Source organism: Aulonocara sp. 'chitande type north' Nkhata Bay, linkage group LG19, assembly GCF_057382095.1.
Source record: "Aulonocara sp. 'chitande type north' Nkhata Bay isolate Kocher_YH1m ecotype deep benthic linkage group LG19, A_spYH_male_GT1.1, whole genome shotgun sequence".
Taxonomy (NCBI): domain Eukaryota; kingdom Metazoa; phylum Chordata; class Actinopteri; order Cichliformes; family Cichlidae; genus Aulonocara; species Aulonocara sp. 'chitande type north' Nkhata Bay.
The window spans coordinates 14400346-14417134 of record NC_141362.1 but is presented as its reverse complement, the minus strand read 5'-3'; the positions used below and the strand labels follow the sequence as shown (position 1 = coordinate 14417134).

The 16789-nt window shown below is 41.3% G+C and overlaps 2 long non-coding RNA genes across 2 annotated transcripts; both read right to left on the bottom strand.

Annotated features, from left to right (window-relative positions):
- Positions 1-264: 264 nt before the first annotated feature.
- LOC147306697 (uncharacterized) lies at positions 265-3982 on the bottom strand. Its single transcript, XR_015126393.1, has 4 exons — positions 3057-3982; positions 2232-2299; positions 906-1047; positions 265-478 (listed from the first exon to the last, which is right to left on the bottom strand). It is a non-coding gene; the product is annotated as an uncharacterized LOC147306697 (long non-coding RNA).
- Positions 3983-9706: 5724 nt separating this feature from the next.
- Positions 9707-11153, bottom strand: LOC147306696 (uncharacterized). The gene is made up of 2 exons (XR_015126459.1): positions 10812-11153; positions 9707-9975 (listed from the first exon to the last, which is right to left on the bottom strand). It is a non-coding gene; the product is annotated as an uncharacterized LOC147306696 (long non-coding RNA).
- Positions 11154-16789: the final 5636 nt, after the last annotated feature.

The window sequence follows — 16789 nt, the reverse complement described above, 5'->3', positions numbered from 1 at the left end:
CCTCCTTGGCTTAGGTAGTTTATCTTCTTGTGGTTAGTGTCCTGGTGATGTTTATGAGCACTATTGGTGTCCAGCTGATCTGAATAGCTAATATAAGTAACTTGCTTTAATCAAGCTGGGGGGGTGGTTTTTTTTGGGGGGGGGAGGGTTTAAAAATAAATAAATAAATAAATAAATGAATGAATGAAATCAAGATTTTTTTTTTTTCCTTAAACCAAGTATGTTACTCAATAAGTTTGTGGCCAACAGAACAAAGAGCAAAAACCATGTTGAAAGCTTTATTTGACCTTCTTTGAGCAGGTACCAAAATCTGTCAGCATTCATGCACAAAATACTTCAACAAGCAACAGAGACTGCGATACCAACATTTTGAAGAAAGAAGCAAGTGAATACAGTGAAGAATGAAACACTGCAGCATTGCACTGTCTCTTTTCTTAGACGTGTTGACACGAAACGCTCCCCAGGTCCAAGGAGTCGGCTGCAGGTTTTTAAAAGAGATGTAAGTGTTACCAGCGTATGGATTTGGGAGCACAAAAAGGTAAAGGAGGGTTAGGCTGGGCACACATTAAGTTCTCTGCACACCTACCCTACAGATAAAACAGTGACTACAGCAGATTCAAGTCTAAGCAGACAGGGAAGGCTTTATCATTTGAAACCCACAATGCAGTAAGAGTAAAAGAAAAATAGAATAAGAAGCAAAGGATAAAAGCATGCTTTATAAACATTGATGAGATTATTCAAAATAGCAATATAAACATTAGTGACAATAATTATCAGGATCAGTTGTAAATGTTACCAGTTCAGTGTCACAACTTTTCCACAACTACACAAATAGTCCCTGAGAGCAGTGTGGGGTTGATCTTTGAAAAATACTCACAAGTTTCCCAGTAAAACTGGAAACGTACTTTTGCTTTAAATTGTGCTCGCTTCTTCTGTTTATATGTTGTATTTGTTGTAACCTTTGCTTCCATGACGGCCAGGTCTCTCTTGGAAAATTAAATCTCGATGAGACTTTTACCTGGATCCATCAGCCCAAGCTGCGAAACACTGCAATTATAAGAAGACACCCATAAGTGATTACATCCAGGAAGTGGTTTTTTGTTGCACTTTTCTGTTTTTTTTTTTAAATTACTGTAATTTTCATGTGCTAAGAATTTAATTTAACTGATTTAAGATCTCACTGCTTCTTACTTAAGGTTTTGTCTTTTTTGTGTACAAATAAATTCACATAGAAGGTTCAAACACACAGATCTGTTCATACACACTACTGACTATCACAGCATGACCAATAACGAGCCTTTAAAATACACTAATTACAGAGTGTACACAGTCTCAGTGGGTACAGTGAGTCACAGGCTCCCAGGTGGTGTGTTTTGGTTGAAAAGCTGCTGCTGTGGCACACTTCTGGATCATCTCAACACTTAAACATTTTTTTTAATCAGTGTGTGATCAAATATGGAACTTTTCCATCTTTTAACTAGCCAGTACTGAGACATTTTTTTTGTAGTGTCTGTCCCAAATTACAGATCCTGATTCTCGTTGATGGTGAGAGAGACCAGTGAAATGTTCAGGCTTTTATCTTTAATAGTTTCTCAAATATTCGTGTTCGAGCATTGCCTCAGATTTCAATGTGTGAAAAACAGGAAGTGTGTCAATAAACAACTTTTCAAAATAATCTATCTTGAAAACTATTTGATATATGAAGCCAAAATTTCACAGCAATCATAAATGTTCAAAATTATTTATGCAAATCGATGGTCAAGCAGAAGGCTTGGTTGATTTGAAATGGAACAACCCCCTCTGTCCAATAGAGGCCATGCCCCCGCCCGGAAGCAAAACTTTGTCACTGTGTCCTCTGACGGTGGTTATCAAACCCGTGCATGGAAGAAGACTCGTTTAAAGACGAAAAATACAGAAACAATGCATCAAAGTGCATTCTTCCAAGATTTATGCATTCACATGGGATGAATCCCTGTAAAACTCCACATCAAAGACGGCTCCTAGATTGCTGACCGTGTAGCTGGTCAAATTAGGAAAAGCATGAAGTAAGCAGCTCTGCAGTGCAGAGCAGTTAACTAAACTGTGTGGCCCAAACACAACATGCTTAGTGCTGCTGGTGTGGGAAACAACAGCTGGGATTATTCTCCCTGTTCTGTTCTTATGCCACAACATCTGCTTTCTGTGGTTTTTTTTGTTTGTTCACACAACATTTTATGAATAAAATAGCTCACCTGTCTCTCCTCCACTCCTCAGTAGTTCCTCCCCATGCACAGTGGAGTTTTTCACTCTCAAACAGCCACTGAAATTACAAGTTGAGGGGAAGATAAACAAGCGTCTCCATAAACGCAGTTGCATGAAGCTATCATTTATTCAGACCAACAGAAACACTATTCTTCTGATTTCTTTCATTTTGAGAAGAGAGAAAAACATGAAGAGTAAAATATTGAAATAACATTTGAACCAAATAAGTCACTTCCTGCCACTGGAAATGCCTCCAGTCACAACTGTTAGAAATCCCACAATGCACCTGTAAATTTACAGGTCAAATAAACTACCACAAGCGCCCAGAACTGCTGTTTGCAGATGTTACTGCATTTGTGAAATATAGCCTGATTACTGTAAAATAATATATTATTTTATATATATATTGACATCACATCCTTGATGCCACTTTAGAGCCACAAGACCTTGTCAAAGCAACACTAACAAAACTATATAGAGGAATACCCATATTCCCAGGCACATTAGCCCTTTTTTTGTTTTTAGAAAAACAAAATATGCAAGAAGGATGGAATGACGGCTGAATGAGCAGAATGCCAGGAAAATCTATTCAAATTCTGTTGAATTTGCCAGGGATGTACTTAAAAATGTAAAATCTGCCAATAGACTACAATTACAATGTCACAACTATTTTACAACATACTGACTTAAATGACACATCACCAACAAAAGGAGTTGGTATCTACAGCAGGAAAATATTGATCTTTAAAGATGAGTAAGAGGCAACAGGAAAGAAGTATGTTACCCTATTTTAAGGGGAGAGGGGGTCGGCTTACCTTATTTAAAGTGAAGATCACAACATCGAGTTTTCTGGGATGCAAACATGTTAATCACCCTGTCGTTGAAGTCAAACGACACCAAGTGCTTTAGAGTCTAAAGCAATGCGGTGTCCTTCATCCAGGTGGCAGGCGATGTTAACTTTACCCCATTTCCAATGTGACTTGTGCTTCATTCGTGTTTCCTAATTTTGTCAGATAAATGCTTCAAATCCACAATTCCTTGTTGAATTCAAGCTGTGTCTCCTCCAAAAAGCAGGCATGGGACACAGTAAAGTGAATTCCTGCTTTCCGTTAGCTAGTCCTTTCGTTGAAACCACATAACACAAACTTTACGATTCTGTCGTTTGTGTTATTTGAACATCGTTTCGATGATGTGGTCCCAGTCTCTTAACCTTTTCGTCCAAAGATATAGAAGAAAATATACAACTAAGTAAATAATCCACTTCGGTTATGCTAACGCTCGTCGCTGCCGCCATATTGATTTCGCTTCCTGTCACTCGTTCGCCAAAATTCCCGCCTCTGGGCTGAACAGCAAATTAAGGGGCTGTGACCTGACGCCTGTCACTCACTACTCCATGAAGATGAATGGTAGCTGATGCTGCGGTGCATATGCTTTGAGAATTGACTATGTGCACGAGACAATGCTAACTTCCTGAATTTTGTGTTTTTGTTGTTTCCTTTATCTTTTCTGAGTTCTCTCCTTGTTACGAGAAAATATTGTTCGGTTTCTTTAAGTACCCCATGCACAGGGCAAACGAATTTTATTTGATTAATTTATTGATATTATTGGCTAAATTTCATATACATAAGTCGAAATTTTCTAACGCAAAACCATCCTTTCGGTACTTTTTAAATGAAACCAAACAATATGTTAAAACCATACAACATTCTCAAAATCAAAAAGCTGTCAAAACCATAAACCTATGTTCCCTGTTCAATATCATGTGATTCTATAATTGACTGTCTATTTTGCTTTTTTATACGAACCCCCTGACATTGTGTTTGCTATTTTGTATTTGTATATCTGTATTTTGTGCTTTGTCAATAAAACGTATTAAAAAACAAAACAAAAACACAATGCTAACTTCCTGGTTTGAGACCGGATATGGGGTTGTGCATTTCCGGTAGCTTTACTTTGCGGTCAATCGCTACTGCGAAGATATACTCCAAAATCATGTCCAAAACTCGAAAACAGAAAGATTGCGTTAAGTTACAAAGAGCAGAAGGTGGGAACACTCACCACTGCTGTGTCATAAAAAATCTAATGATCAATTTTGACGTTTAAAGAGTTTAGATCGATCAGTTGTTTACATCACTCAACACAAGCAGAACTGCATCACTGCAGCAGAAGACACATCGTCCACATTCAGAAGCACATCTCTGTATAGTGACTGGTCTCATGATCTAAACAGGCAAATGTTCAGCATTCAAACTACAGGTGAAGAATAGTCAAACCAGATGTTTCCCTGTTATGTCGATATCAGCTAGTCAAGTACACACCTACACAGCATGTTAACAAACCGTGAAAAAAGCCACACAAAAAATGAATGATTGCTGGTAAGGGTTTCTATACATTAGTATTTACGAAGGGTATGTTGTGACTTACCTTCAAAATTACAGCGGTCCCTCGCTATAACGCGGTTCACCTTTCACAGATTTTTTTAGTGCAAGTTTGCATGCTTATTTTTACATCACATTGTGTCCTGCGTCCTGATCGCTGCAGACGATCTCCTCCGTGACGTCTCTCCTGTACAGTACAGAATCGCTGCAGTGTGACTCTGAAGTGCAGTACTGTATGTCCACGATGTCCAGGAAACGTTTTGCACCGTCAAAAAATAAAATTGGCTACTTGATTTCACCTATCACTGGTTATTTTTAGAACATAACAGCTGAGAAATATAACATTTGAATCCCTTTTCTCTTTTTCTCTGAGGCGCGGGGGAAAAATATCGACAAGTCGATGAACATCATTTACAGATATATTGGGTAAATGCCCGAGACATCTATAGACATGTAAATCGCCGCTTGATTCATTCATTTGCTTAACTTGTTTTAGACAGTAAACAGGGTGCGAATAGGACACCGGAAACAAAGCTCCCCACAGGAGTTTCCGCACCGGAAGTAGCATATGCTAACGTGCACATAGTCAATAAGCCAATGTAGCTAAATCCTGTGGGGGGGGTTTTTTCTTTTGACTATTTGGTGTTGTTGCTGCACTTCGTTACACCAGCGTTTAAGTAATCTGTTCTAAGATTATTTTAAATTTATATAAATATATTTATTTTTTATTGAAAAAGATAGGAGGGCTTAGCCCTGTCAGCCCATTCATACCAGCGGTCCCTGCCTGCATGTGTGGATAGCAGGGTGAACGGTGGCCTTGTCCCTTGCACACAGAGATTTCTTCCAATTTTCTGAATATTTTGATGTTATTGTAACATAAATGATTAAATAAAATTCTTCTCATAGTGATAAAACATTATTCTAAATTCATTCCAATATTTTTAGAGGCTATTTCTTTGATGCTCTTTTTATACTCAGTCTTGTTTCTAAACCTAATTAGACTTGAGCTCTTCGTTTTCACAAAATATTGAATTTCTATGTTCTCTTGTGAATAAAAAATGGCCTTATTATAGTCACAGTTGCATTCTGTATTTATTTACAAGTTACGCAGCTTCACAACTGTTTTGGACCTGAGGTTGTGCCCTGCCAACAACACACGAGACCGCTTTGAACACCTTAAACTGACACAGATTTTTTTCTGTTAATAATTAGAGTTTTATTTATTTATTTCCCTCAGCCATTACTGAAAATTGCTTTCCAGGGGAAGAATATTTTTTCTTTACATCTTCAAATCATCATCTTGTTATGAGAGGCCTCATTAGCCTAATGATGGAAACAAAGAGCAAAGGCATGATACTTTCAAGGATATTGAAAACCTCTTCAAAGCTGTCTTCTAAACCTTGCCCTACAGAACAAATGTGCCCACGTGGGACAATAAAGTCAGGTCCATTAAATTGAATACCAGAGAGCGCTGTTATGACGTACAGCTGCTAACCTGTTTTAATGCAAATGTGCAGATTGAGATTTGAGCGTCTTTTTGATTGAGTTTGTAATTGCTTGTTCCACCTCATTGGCTTTACCTGATTTAATAATTCATTATAACAATATGCCTCATAAACATTAGAAGGGGAAGTTGGTAGTTGATAGTCAGATGTGGCTTTTCTCAAGTGTTCACTTACTCATTCTCTGTTTGAGATGCGCACATGGTACCTCAGGGGCTTTCCTCACTCGGTGATGACCCCACTGACGACCGTGTTGTCTGAACTGAACCGCTATGAACATCTGCGCCAGCTGCCGCATCTCTTTCATGTAAGGTAGCTTGAATGTAATGCTTCTGTACTAACGCCAAGGAAATCTGCTTTCAGGCCAACTAGCTAGTAGTAGTAGTGGCTATCTTCTGTCCCACTTATGCCCCACTGGATTCACGGACACTTGGTTTGTGGCTTTGCTGTTAGTCCACTAATAATATGGTGCCAACAGCTTTTCTTAAAGCTGCACTAATAATGACTGTTTTTACATTAGAAGTTATAAAGTCTCTTACTGCATCGCTAAAGGGGATGATGTGGATGATGATTGTCCTCCTTCAGCCGGTCCCTTTAAGGGCCACCACAACAGATCATCTGCCTCCATCTCACCCTATTCCTAGCATCCTCTTCTGTCACACCACCACCTCTACATGTCCTCCTTCCCTACATCCATGAATCTCCTTTCTAGTCTTCCTCTTTTCCTCCTGTCTGCCAGCTCTATATTCAGCATCAATATAGCCACTGTCCCTCCTCTGCACATGTCCAAACCATCTCAGCCTTTCTTCTCTAACATTGTCTCCTAGTCGTTCACCCTGAGGTGTCCTTCTTATGTTCTGATCCTGTTCATTTTGGTCACTCCCAGAAAAATCTGAGCATCCTCACCTCCTGTCTTTTGCTCAGCACCGCCACCTCCAAACCATCTGTAACCAATACGTCTACTCACCAAAGAATGAGTGAAGCAATATGGATAACAGCAGAGGACAATTTATTTAGGGTCTGATGGCAATTTACCATCGGTGTCCAGCACTTTAAAGGATTGATGGACTGGAGCACATCTGTCCTTAACATACCCTCTTAAACATCAGCTTGACACTGATATATCAAAGGAAACTTAACCGACTTTGAATGCAAATGTTTCAACCTGAACAACTTAAAACTTCTCTGGGATACAATGTAAACAAAGACAAGAAGAAGAAAAATATTTCCATCAATAGTCACTTTTCCTAACCAGGAGACAAGTGAATATATTATGTAAAGAGTCCCTTTTCTCAGTCCTGGGGTTGTAACACCACAACCTCCTCAGTCCGTAATCAGAGAGTGTCTATTTGACAATAACCAAAATGTCTTTGGATAGTCTTTGTGAATGCAAACAAAACAAAACAAAAAAAACAAATGATATTAGCTGGCCAGCAAAATAAAGAGAGTGTATGGCACTGAGTGCGGGCGTGTGTGTGAGTACTTCGGTCCAAATAATCAAGGTCCGGATGGATGAAGGGATGGCGGCCGCTTGTCCTTTAATGGCACCAGTAAGGCAGCACAGTAGTAAGGCAGCACAGCAGCGAGGCAGCACAGCAGTAACGGTGTGTTCACACCGAACGCGATGGACGCGAATAAAACGCCCCAAACGCCCCTAATTTGACGCGTGTACATTCGCGTCTCAACGCGTGTCCAAGAAAAATCCATCGCGCGTCAAAATTTGACGCGCGTGAACCGGAAATGTGGGAGGAATGTGGGAGGGAGTTGTGCCAGACCGGTATCTTTGCAAGATGGCAGCTATCGAGCTAGCGCTTGAAGAGAGAGTCTCCCTTCTCTATGTACTGTGGAGAGCAGAGCAGCAGCGTAAAAGACGTCCTCGCCGTACCTGGGTCCATCAGGTCCTCCAGAGGCATGAGCAGTTTGGTGAGTTTCACCACTTGCTCCAGGAGCTGCGCCTGGATGACGGCCGATTCCAGCGCTATCACCGTCGGCCAGTTTGAGGACCTGCTTTCCCTCGTCGGTCCCAGCATCGCCCGCCTAGACACCAACTACAGACGCTCAATCCCACCTGCAGAGCGCCTGTCCGTCTGCCTGAGGTTAGTAAAACTATTTAATACGGTAGTCCTTTATTGATATCTGTGCTAATATGCTAATCCATCCAGTTATACACTGCTAACATGGATGTGCTATGCTAACAGTGAATGCTGTCGGTGTTTACTGAAAGCAAACTGTGGTACAGAGACGACTCTTTATAATATTTCTAGTGATACTCAGAAGCTCTCATCAAGTCCCGATTTAATTCGATTTATGCTGTTATCAGTGTTTGCATGATAGCATGGCTGTGGTGTCACATCAATGTATGCGCTCGGTGTTTGCTGATATCAAACTGTAGCATTAGGACCACTGAGTTAACCTTTGTAGTGATACTCACTCCTTTTTATTTAGACCTGGTTTAATTCTGGGATAGTTGAATATTTGTATATAATCCCTGCAGCTGTCAGACTCTATAGCAGGGGTCACAGCCTTTATTAAAACAGAGTTAGATAAAACTGTGAACAGTTTGGTTCATCTCTAGTTACATGGTTCTATCTTGATAAGCTGTCTTATCACAGATTAATTTTTCAAAAATATTAATGATTTAAGCAAGGAAAGGGCTACATGTCAACACACAACTCTTTATTTCTATTAATGTCTTACTTCATTCCTACCTGATTGACATGTTTAGGAATTATGAGTGATTGGCTCACTGTAGTTGTGAAAGTTGCTACCAATCAAATTATGATATGTTAAAGTTAAAATAAAACAACTGTTTTAGATATTATCTAATATACATTTTGTAATTATCCTTATAATTACAAAATGTTTTATGTAAGATTTAAGTTTTGTGATTTATATCTGACATCACAAAAGTATTTTGGAATTTGAATAATGCATTTTGTAACTGCAGTACACATAATACTGATTTTGAACAATTTTGTCCAGGTTCCTTGTCACCGCGGACTCCTTCAGGACCATCGCGTTCAGTTTCAGAGTCGGTGTGTCCACGGTGAGCCAGATCACCCAGGCAGCGACGTCCATCTTGGACTGTCTAGTGGACGACTTCATGGCTGTGCCTTCACCTGGAGACTGGCGGTCCATCACAGAGGGATTCCAGGAGCGCTGGAACTTTCCTCTGTGCTGTGCAGCTCTGGATGGGAAGCACATCCAGACAAAGGCACCCCATATATCATATAGGAGACACACACATTGATATACACTAAATATTCATTTCATTTCTTTTTTGTGGTGCCCAAATTGATGCACCTGCTTGATTTTGTTTAAACAATTATTGCACACTTTCTGTAAATCCAGTAAACTTCTTTTCACTTCTCAAATATCACTGTGTGTGTCTCCTGTATGATATTTAACTGACATTTTTTATTGTAACAACCAACGATTTATACAGGAAAATAATGTCTATTAACAGGGTTGCCCAAACTTCTGCATCCCACTGTATCAGTATATTTTGTCATTAGTATAATATGAAATAAATTCTACATGTGTCAAGTTGTGTGCCAACATTTGCTGTGTAGTAGAACTGAGACATTAGTCATTATAAACATTTATTTGAAATAATATTAAAAGTCTCAAACAGAAAAACATTAAACATAAATATATAAAATATAAGAATTTACAGAGAGACAGGAATAAAAAGGACCAGCTGCTCTCCAGAGCAGGAACAAGGCTGAGGAGGAAATGCTCCATTGGAGACTGGTGTGGCCTCTTCAGGGACTCCAGGATGGCCAGCTCCACCGCCGATGGACCGTCCTGGGACCCGTCCCTCATCTGCCTCGGAGCCGTCCTCCTCTGTGGGCCTGTAAAACAGCACAAAACACAAAGAAATGAGAAGGCTGCTACTAGATTTTAATTTCAACATTGAAAAAAAAAAAAAAACAATAACAGGATATAATCAGATTGGTTGTAGATATTTAGTAAAGGTGATCACAAGGGAATCCCACCGACTAAAAAGGTATCAGTGCTTGCTGTACATATCTGTGGGTGCAGCAGCAGGAGCTCAGGGACTGGGGATGCTCTGCTGCAGAATCAGTTGGTTCTATCAATACAGTATTAAATGTTAACAGGTTGGATATAATAATCGTAGAGTAGACAGTGGTCCCTCATTTATTGCAGGGGTTCTCAGAATAACTAGCCCCTGGTCACAGTTCTCACAATTGATTCTCAAAGTGCAAACCTTTGTAGATTGCAAAACGTAAAAGTATTATTATGCCGCGGTTTGTCTTCATCTGCCCGCCACTTTCGTGCGCCTTTTTCCCTCACGGTGCAGGTGTCTATTTCCGAATGAGGCTCATAGTTATGGGTGTTTTTGTGCTGTTTTTTCTATTGGACGCGATGGTTATCAAAACCAAACGTGATAAATTTGGCAAGCGCAGGAGATTTGTCAATCAGGCTGCAGAATGCAATGCTGTACTGTGCAATAAAAAATCAGCGAAAAAGCAAAGCAGTGACGGATGAACAGCGGGACCACTGTGTGCTGTTTATTAATAAACAATAAAATATATTCCTAAATGACAACATGCATAAAAGCAGAACGGTATTTGTACGTCAGTGGGAAAATAGCGGTGGCTTGCTAGCTTTTGTGCGGCTTCCCCGGGTCAGTGAAAACTTTCAAAAGAGAAATGAATGAACTTACCAGGTTGCCCGATCTCTTCACATATCTTCCTCCAAGCTCGGTCCTTTTTATTCCTGTCTCGGTACTGAAAGCAGCTGGTGTTGTACAGCTCCGAGTTGTTTGCTACCGCATTGATTAGCCTTCCCCTCCATTGAAGTATGAAAGGCTTTGGCTGGATCTGCCCCTTTGACCTAGGTAACAGCCACGTCACCAGGCTCCTGATTGGTTGTCGCGGCGCGATTTGACGCTGGAGTTCAGATTTTTCCAACTCGAGCGGTAGACGCGAAACGCGCGTATGCACAAAATGCAACACAAAAACTCACGCGCGTGGTTTTATTCGCGAGTCAAACGCGCCAGACGCGCTACACTGACGCGCGTTTCGCGTTTTCGCGACGCAAATCTGCTTCCGAATTTTCGCGGAACCCGCAATCGCGCGTCATCGCGCCTTTCCATTGACTTTACATGTAAACCTGACGCTCTATTCGCGTCCATCGCGTTCGGTGTGAACACACCGTAAGGCAGCACAGCAGCGAAGCGTCTGGCAGGAGAACGAACAATAGTCCTTTTCAAGGCTACTGCAGAAGGCGATATTCCCCGCTAGCTCACCCCAGCTTGCTCTCTGGCACAGCTACAAGCCACGTGAGCTCATAGCCCCATAGTGACATACGAACTTGGCTACCAACGTCCGCTTAGCATGGCGGCTAATTGTCGAGCTTGCTAGCTTAGCCTCGATTAGCGATTAGCACCTTAATAACCATTACTACACATCACATCATAGCTAACACATGGAATAGTATAATATACATACGAAACAGATTTTTACCTGGCAGGAGAACGAACAATAGTCCTTTTCAAGGCTACTGCAGAAGGCGATATTCCCCGCTAGCTCACCCCAGCTTGCTCTCTGGCACAGCTACAAGCTCATAGCCCCTCCCGCTAGGATGTACTACCACAGTCGACTGTCGTAAAGCAGCCGCAAACCAATAGCAATAAAAAAAACTCAAAATCATTGAAGAACATTTTATAACACCCAATATAGGTATATACATATATACTGAATATCACACAATATCAGATAACCAAATTAACACTGGGTTACATCCACCCCTGCTTAAAGTGTGACGTCCCCGTCACTATCACCCGACAGAGATTGCACTAACCCAGCAATCTGTTGTTGTAATGACAGGAAAAAGTTATTGAGCAATGCAAGTGTCATCGGAAGCCGTGGCTCTCTACCAAACATCAGAAGGAAGGGCGCTTCTCCAGTTGCGTCATGTTTTGTACAGTTATAAGCATGTACAAGGGGGCGAACATACTTCCTCCACTCCTCTTTTTTTTTCTTTTCCTCCAGTTGCTCTCTGGTACAAGCATCCAGCGCTGTGGGAGGGTGCCAGAAGGCCTGCCGTCATCTGTGGCTACGAGTGTTCGAGCCTGCACTTTAGTTGAGGTGCCGCTCATGTAACGTCTCCTGCGCATTTCTTTTAATTGACTCTCTTTCTCATGCGTTCTGATTTTAAAAAGCAGCTCTGAGAAAGTGGGAATAACATGATGTGCAGATCCCACTATTTCTTTTAGATGCAGAGTGGCAATTAGAGAGTCATCCCAGCAACCTCTGAGGAACTGCTTTAGTAGCTGAACATCAAAATCACTTCTAGGTATGCCATTACCGTCAACTACCTCCTGCAGCAACGTCTGGAGTCGGCGCAAGTAATCAGATGCCTTTTCTCCACTATTCTGATGAGTCTCTAGGTACTGGATATACAGCTCTTCACCTCCAGTGACATTGCCATAAGCCTTGTCAAGCTCATCGAGATAGTCTTTTGGTGATGCTTGAGACCCAATAGAAAGGGCCACATTCAAAGCAGGGCTAGCCAAGCTATCGAGGAAAACACGGCGCTGCTGCCCTTCGGAAAGGGTAGAGTCATTTAGTACCTGTTTAGCTCTAAGTCGCCATACCCTGTACTCTACCTCATTAGGGGGTTTTGGAGAGTTTCCTGAAAATGAGCGGAGCTCAAAACCAGAGGGAGTGTGCATGGGCGAGTCATGTTTTACAATGTGCTCCACAATGACTCTCTGAACCTCCGCTGGCAAAGGATCAACAAGCAGGGAGTCCGCATCAAGTGCCTGTTTAGCCTTGGGCACATGGCCATCATCACAGGCGGCAGTTGACCTGGGACCTGGTGTGGACTGAGTTTTAACTCCCAAGGCAGGAGTTGAGGTAGCTAACCCCTTATATGTATCATTTTTCCCACACATGTGGCTCACTGCAGCCTGATTTAAAGTCATGGGGCTCACATTATATGCTAATGCCAGTTCGTTTACTTGTTCTCTGAAACTAGCAGTCACATCATCAATTGCTCGAGCGAGGGGGACCACATCATGCGCCAGGTGAAAACTGTCAGGTCCCTGAGGACAGTACTCATCTATCTGAATAACCTCCCAACACTCCCCATCTGCTGAATGTTCTCCATCTAAGAGCATTGGGGTAATGCACTCCATGAACTGACACAAAATAGTGTCAGGGAGACTATCTATTTGTTGAATTTTGACAACGTGATCCAGCAAAGCGAATGCTCTTTGCACCTCTTGTAGTTTAATCTCGGCTTTAGCCCCTTTTAACAAAACAGTGTACTCTGGATCAAAACCATACCTGTCACAAAACTCCATTGTCTCTCTCTGCAAAGCAGTAGATGAATTCACAGATGTCTGTGCATGTGCTTCAGGATAAAGTTAGTGATGCGCTCCAGTCCCTGTTCGGGCGCCAATTTTTTTCCTACTACTCTTAGTTGTAACCAATACGTCTACTCACCAAAGAATGAGTGAAGCAATATGGATAACAGCAGAGGACAATTTATTTAGGGTCTGATGGCAATTTACCATCGGTGTCCAGCACTTTAAAGGATTGATGGACTGGAGCACATCTGTCCTTAACATACCCTCTTAAACATCAGCTTGACACTGATATATCAAAGGAAACTTAACCGACTTTGAATGCAAATGTTTCAACCTGAACAACTTAAAACTTCTCTGGGATACAATGTAAACAAAGACAAGAAGAAGAAAAATATTTCCATCAATAGTCACTTTTCCTAACCAGGAGACAAGTGAATATATTATGTAAAGAGTCCCTTTTCTCAGTCCTGGGGTTGTAACACCACAACCTCCTCAGTCCGTAATCAGAGAGTGTCTATTTGACAATAACCAAAATGTCTTTGGATAGTCTTTGTGAATGCAAACAAAACAAAACAAAAAAAAAACAAATGATATTAGCTGGCCAGCAAAATAAAGAGAGTGTATGGCACTGAGTGCGGGCGTGTGTGTGAGTACTTCGGTCCAAATAATCAAGGTCCGGATGGATGAAGGGATGGCGGCCGCTTGTCCTTTAATGGCACCAGTAAGGCAGCACAGTAGTAAGGCAGCACAGCAGCGAGGCAGCACAGCAGCGAAGCGTCTGGCAGGAGAACGAACAATAGTCCTTTTCAAGGCTACTGCAGAAGGCGATATTCCCCGCTAGCTCACCCCAGCTTGCTCTCTGGCACAGCTACAAGCCACGTGAGCTCATAGCCCCTCCCGCTAGGATGTACTACCACAGTCGACTGTCGTAAAGCAGCCGCAAACCAATAGCAATAAAAAAAACTCAAAATCATTGAAGAACATTTTATAACACCCAATATAGGTATATACATATATACTGAATATCACACAATATCAGATAACCAAATTAACACTGGGTTACACATCCATCATAGCAAATCTCAATAACATATCGCAAGCCTTCCCTTTCACTCTTGCTTGTATCCTGTCACAAATCACCCTTGACAATCTTCTTCACCTTTCTTGTGCAATGTTTGTTGCTTTCATATTGTTGGCTCCAGGTATTTAAAGTCGTCGACCTTGACTATAAGTTGTGGATAACTTTAGGGCTTAAAATCCTCCTGAAAACTGAGGAAAATACTTTTTTTTGCGATGTCCTGCGACTTTAAACAGGTCATCCCCTTTCTATAATTTTAATGGGATTCACAGGGACTGAAAATATTTTGTAGCCTTAAGTGGCCACTCCAAAATTTGCTATTTTTGACACCTCGGTGCTAAGTACATTTTCAGTCTGAGGTTGCTGCTTGCTAAAGAAATTTCAGCGTTGTGTTTATGGGCTCATTTGATGCCTCCAAGTCAACAAAAAGGAACAAACCTACAGAGAATTATCACCCATCTCACAGACATCTCCTAGACGGGGGATAATTCACAGTCAAAGTTAACAACAGTGAGTAAGCTGCAGCCACACATTTACAGATATTTTCTGCAGGAATGAGTAGAGACCAAAGTAGCTGACGAAAGCACATTTTAACCACTGATATTAGCATTTCTGCTGCTCAGTGGACGTTATGAAAGAGCAGATGGACGTAGAGAATCTAGATCCTGCAAAGGTCAGTCCAGTGCAACTCTGAATGTGACAACACTCAGTACTAGCAGAAAATGTTTCAAACCAGTCAATTCTTTCAGGAAATTACACACCTTCAAGACCAGAAGGCATGTCAAGCCACTGACCGCTTTCTGTGGCACATGTCAGACTTATCTCTGGCAGCGAGAGATAAAGTCTGCAGGTTCATCCAGACAACCCACAGATGGCATTGACACAGCTGCATCATCTCAGGAACGCGCGCACACACACACACGGGCTTGCATTGTTGTCTACAAAAGGCAATTTCAGCAGAGGTAGCCAGGGTGCTAAAGGGTGCACAACTCTTTGCTGGCAAATGTCATACGGGCAAGTTGATTCTGCTCATTCGTGTGAATCATTAATGAAATGAAGGTCTGTGGAGGGTAGGGGTGCACATCTTCACACTTTAGCTGCAGTTATAACCTTCCTCCCAAATCCTCTCTTTTTGCTGATTTCATCCAGACTGGTTGGTTTAGTTAAACATCTCTCAAGGCACAACATGAACTTTAGATATGTCTGCTATCACAGCTTGTTCCGTGACCCACGATTATTCAGATTTATGTAAAAGAGAACGTGAGATGTTTTATCCAAGGAGTATTTGCATTAAAAGCCTTATGGGCTAATCACCACTTCTTAAATAGTGGATATGAGCGATTAAGAGGGGAGACTCTTATACTCGATACTATCTCTGCAACTTCATTTAGTATTTTCGTCCGAGGAGTTCTGACAAATGTCCTTAGGAATCATTATCAAATATAGAGCTCTGCTGAGAACTCAAATTGTAATAGGTACTCCACGTGTAAGCAAAGGCCTTTAAAAACAAACAGTTTTGAGTAAATTAGATTATGAACCCAAGACACACAGGCAAGAGACTGCTAAGTCTTAATTCCTTTAGACCTTAGTGCACCCGTTCAGATTTGAGCATGAAATTTTAATGGACTCACTTAAGCACTAAGGTGGGTATCTGGCTCGGTGCAGTGCTGTCTCAGAGCCCATCTTTCTAACAGGCCGCTGATAATTTATCCTCTGGAGTCGCACGCTTCCTAAATTGTCCCAGAGAGCTCCGTCTCACGTTGTGTTGTTTTGTCCTGGTACAAACTCCCACATGGCAATAAAACTGATTAATTACATCTATACAGTTATCTTTGTGTATCTATCTATAAAGATATATATATACCTGCAGACAACATCTGAATATCTTTGACCTTTACTTTTGGCTGTGTGTTGTGATCATTGAAGATTTAAAGGTCATATCAAATAAATGTAACGTTGACCATTTGTTTCTTTAGAGTAGGGCACTGACCCCTTATTTATGTAGTATTAGCAATTGCACCAAGTCCATTTCGTCACTGTTTTAGACTTTAATTTGAACTTTTCTAACACCCATGGCTGACTTCCATTACACTTTTATTGACTTGGACCCCACAAGGGGGAATTGTATTTGGACTTCTCGGCGTATAAAACTTAAAATAATGACAAAATACACAGAAATGCTTCAGCTGGGGATGTTGGACACAAGGATTGTGTGCTTTCAAAGGTTATTTCTTGTGCCATCGAACAG